General features: G+C 41.0%; 1 pseudogene; it reads left to right on the top strand.

Moving 5' to 3' along the window:
• The first annotated feature begins 3190 nt into the window (after positions 1-3190).
• LOC101997632 lies at positions 3191-3561 on the top strand (annotated as a pseudogene).
• Positions 3562-4825: the final 1264 nt, after the last annotated feature.

The raw sequence follows: 4825 nt of genomic DNA, 5'->3' as shown, positions 1-4825 counted from the left end.
CAGAAATAAGTTACAGACTGTTGTAAGGTCCCCCGTGGGTACTCAGAAAGATCCTGGGTTCTCTTCAAAAACAGCGAAGAGCTCCTAGCCACTGAACAATCTCTCATGCCTCCATTGCCTATATTTTAAGTATAAAATGTCATGGTTTTTTGTATTACGAAAAAAGTATTTGTTCCTACGTACAAGTAATAGACATTGCTGAAAGTTAATGATAGACAAGTTTCACATATTTTATTGAGAGCAGGCAAGAGCAAGTTTAGAGAGAAATATTTCATCTATCACAATGCCTAACGACTTCCATCCAGCTTTATCCTGTACATACAGTGAGGAAGTGGAAATTATTCTATATAGATATTTTAAATATCCTTCACTACTCTTTTGCATGATCAGTACAGAGTTTACAAACAGATACTACTTGTATTTTGTGATTTCTGGGAATTGAAAAACCTCTCCCATATTCCTTCTATTACCTTTGTCACTACATCAAGCTTGGAACAAGATAAAAACAGGGGTGTAGATGCAATAAAAATAAGTAGACAGAGACTCGCATTGACTGATCTTTGCCGAAGAAACACAGGGAGCCAACTAAAAAGCTTCCAGTAGCCACATTTGAAACAACTTGAATAAAAAATAAAACATTCATATTATAACCCAAAGGACTAAATAAACACACCTAATTACAAATTGATATAAATTAATGAATAAATAAATAAAGTTTAAAAAAACTCCCTCTCAGGAAAGTTTCAGATAATTTATATAAGTACTCCTCTGAGAAGGAGGTACATAAATCTTCATTCCTCAAATATGAAATCTCACAGAAACCTTCTGCCAAATAGTCAATAGAGAAGAGAGGGGGAAAACCAGTAGATTTATCGTGGAGAAACCTGGTAAACACTAGCCCAGACAAATGGCCAAGGTCAACATCAGCAGTGATAAATCATCCTGATAGTATGTGCCCTTGATTTGAGATCACAGCAATGACACTTCACCTCTGTGGTCGTTCTCCAAGTTGCTCAAAGCCCCATGAGAAAAACACCAGCCTAACTCTAACAGATAAGCATTCCTTAGAATGCCTGCCAATACTACCTGAACTGTTTAGCTTATCAAAAACAAAAGAAGCCAGAGAAACTGTCACTACCAAGAAGAAACTAAAATAAGGCAACTAAATACATTACGGTACCCTAAATGAGATCTAGAACAGAAAGGGGATATAATATATAACCTAAGTAAATTCCAACAAAATATGGCTTTAGTTAATAATTATGTATCAGCACTAGTTAATTAACTTCTTAAAAATTTACAACGCCAATGAAATTATTATATTAGGCGGGGGTCTCTAGAGAAGCAGAGCTACTGTAATGTATGTAACTGTATCATTAAAAGGGATCATTAGATTACCTTACACGATAGACTCAGGGTAATTCAACAATTTGTCATATGAATGCTCAAACTCAGGAAGCAGAGGACTCTGTGCTGTTCAGCCCAAAGATCTAGATATTTCAGCAGTCCCGGTTCAGCACTGAAAGCCTGAGAGGTCTCTGGAGAGTCGCCAGTATTGAGTCCCTATTTTAAAACTAAAAGAGTTAAAGCTTGTTGTCAGAGAAGGACCTTAATAGTAGCAGCAGATGCACCTGCTCAAAGAGAATTAAAGCCAACACATACTCAGTACTTTGTCCTAGGACTTTACCTGTACCACCCATTGGGGGATACCACCAACCTTGAAGGTAGATATTTCCCTCCCCATTACTATCCCACCACAAAGTCTCTGGAAATATCCCCCACAGACTCACAGGTATGTTTTATGAGACCTTAGTACCTCTTAATTCGGTCAAGTTGATCAAGACCACCGACCATAAGTCCATTCCTTGTCAACTTAACAGCCAAAGCACATCCTTTATGTCCTGCCGAATTTCTAAACAAAGTAGTCAGATTGTAAGTCTACCGAACTTGAGATAACTATTCCACAGATAGCTGAAAACAGACTAATTCTTTCACAGACTAGATGGCAAAGTTTCCATCTAGTCTGTTTACTCTTTTAATATCTCCTAATTTAAGTCTGATAGTACAGATTTCACAACGTAAAATGCTGATATTAACTGAGTTGTTATAGTGATTGGCACATATGTACTTGGTATATGTATATAGGCACAAACATATCCTCAACAAAACAAGAAAGAAACACTCATAATTACAATCTTTGTTTAACTTGTCATGTGGTCATTATGACTACCCTTCTAATACCCTTTCTGTGTTTCCTCCATCCTCACCAAGCACCCCAGCAGGCCTTGAATCTGAAAAGGTGACCCACACCTACATTGCTGAAGGTTCTGGACCTTTTCTTATCTTGCCCAGATTGAGTTATAGTTACCCTGTTCTTAGCTTAAGAAGAAGGTGTATTAAAAAAAAAAAAAAAAAAACAACAACTAAAACCTGCCTTGTCTCCTACACTGCATACATGTTCTTTTTGATCTCCACAGTGGAATAGTGGTTCAAATTCCCACTGGTACCCTGGACCAATCACCCCTGTTGACATCTTAGCCTATTGACTTAAAGATATGAGAAACCCAAAGGACCAGGTGTAAATCAGATTCTAGTTCAATAGACTGATTGTTGCACCTCCTGGTAGATATCTCCCTTTGGGAAGCAAGATAATGTATGACAAATTTACATAATCTGGAAGCAAAACCATTGCTAGAGGACCAGAGGACAATGGTGAGTTACCACTTCCACCCATTTATTCCTGGACTTGTGAATCCTGGACACCGAGGGGAAAATACTATATATTAAATGCTAATTACACACATACATATATACTCCTGGATAACCTTGTCCACATCTTCCAATCTACTGCCGCCTAATCAATACCATGTCTGTTTCTTCGAAAGGACATTCACCATTCTATCAAGCCAGCTGCTTTAAGATGGTGGAGAATATGGTAAAAACTAGTGAATTCCATGAGCACAAGTGACTACCACACTTCTTTAGCTGTGAACTGAATTCCTTGATCAGAAGCAATGTTGCTATAGGACTATGACGGTGGGTAAGGCACCCCCTTAGCAACAGTTTTGAAAGAAGTATTACGTGCAAGAAATACTTGGAATAGGCAGCCCCGCCCATCTCCACTGGTGGCTGGTCACACAAGTCCACCGACCCTTGGCCAGTTGCTGCCTCCGCTACCGCTGTGGCCAAAATGTCCACAGGTGTGCCTTCAGGAAGTTCAAGTGCTGCCTCTGGCAGTAACCGCAGACTCCAGCAGACACAGAATCAAGTAGACGAAGTGGTTGCTATCATGAGAGTCAACGTGGACAAGGTGTTAGAAAGCGATCAGAAGCTCTCGGAGATAGATGATGGCGCAGATGCACTGCAGGCTTCTCAGTTTAAATCAAGTGCTGCCAAGCTGAAGAGAAAGGACAGGTGGAAGAACTGCAAGATGTGGGCGATAGGGATCAGTGTCCTGGTGATTGTTGTCATCATCATTATTGTGCCATGTGTCTCTTAATGAAGAACCTGGTGAAACCGAAGCCTACTGTTCAGGAGCGTTTTCAAGACTTTCTACTTAGAACCTGCCATGTTATTAAGCTTACCTACTGTTTTTTTGTCCAAATGATTACTTTTGTTAGTTTGTGTACAGTTCAGTGCCTAGGAAATGTGCCTTTGTTTTAATATACACTCCACATGGGGATGTGAGCTGCCCTGCCCACATTTTGCACAGTGCCTTCACAGAGTTATGCACCGACTAGGAAAGAGGACTTCTGCTGCTCCAGAGGGCTGGAGTCGAGGTGGATGTTGTCACTGGTGACTTGCTGTGCCTTCCAGGAAGGGGACTCTTATTCACGTCGGCTGTCCCCACAGCTGACATCGTCTTCAAAACCACACTTTCAAACCTCTGGGTGATTAGATCCCCAACTTGTGCCTTCTGAGGAGAACACTACTGACTGCCTAGTACAAATCGGTGACAAGAACAGGGTGTGCCTGATTTGGATACTGGCTCCTTTTCCTTAAGAGGACCCTCCTTTCTGTAAGCACTACTGACTCCTGCTATATTTAAGATGCTCTCATGTTAGCTGTGAAGATGTTCACTTTTCAGTTCTCGTTGTGAATCACTTCTCAGAGTATCTGAATCAAAAATAACCCTTTAAGAAGTTTTTGTAGAACGATGACCAAAGTATTTTTTGCCAAAAGTTAAATACAAATAAAATGTCCGTAAGCCTGTCCCTAATAGACAAATTCAAACAATGTGCCAAATGTAACTCAAGGTGCCCTTCAAGGAAAAAGTGTTAATTCTGTGTGAGCCTTCACCATTTTCTTGGTCCTGCCTGTGCTGTAGATAATGCTACTCCTTCAGATTTGGTTCCTTTCAGAGAGCTACAGAGGCGAGCTAAAGTCAGACCTAGAGATAAGACATTTAGCCAGCAGTTTGCAGACTGAACTAGAGGCTGCAGTCTCTAGCTCAGTGTGAGCAGCAGCTCCGCAGCCTCACGTCAGTTTGCACAGACCAGAGATCTTGAATGCTGTTTTCTGCTTTTGCTCATACCCCACTTCCTAAACAGGTTCTCTGTATTGTGCTTGAGGTGAGGCATTGGCCACTTCCAAGTGGAGAGCTCAGCAGAGATGCCTGTTGCTCTTAAGCCTGTTGCTACCTGAGACACTTTCGTTGTGTGTCTGAGACTTTCATCAAGGCTTGGTTCAAAGTGGAGAGTTCAGGCATGAATGAACATAAGAAAGCAGTGAGGAAGAAGCAGGCTTTCTTTGCCCGTGGCAGTGCCACTAGAATGCCCTGTAATTTGTGTGTGCAAAGCGGCTTCAGTCAAGACGTCATAGAATC

The sequence above is a fragment of the Microtus ochrogaster genome, chromosome 10, assembly GCF_000317375.1.
Source record: "Microtus ochrogaster isolate Prairie Vole_2 chromosome 10, MicOch1.0, whole genome shotgun sequence".
Classification (NCBI taxonomy): Eukaryota; Metazoa; Chordata; class Mammalia; order Rodentia; family Cricetidae; genus Microtus; species Microtus ochrogaster.
The sequence above is the reverse complement of the archived record's forward strand: the minus strand, read 5'-3'. Positions and strand labels throughout refer to the sequence as shown.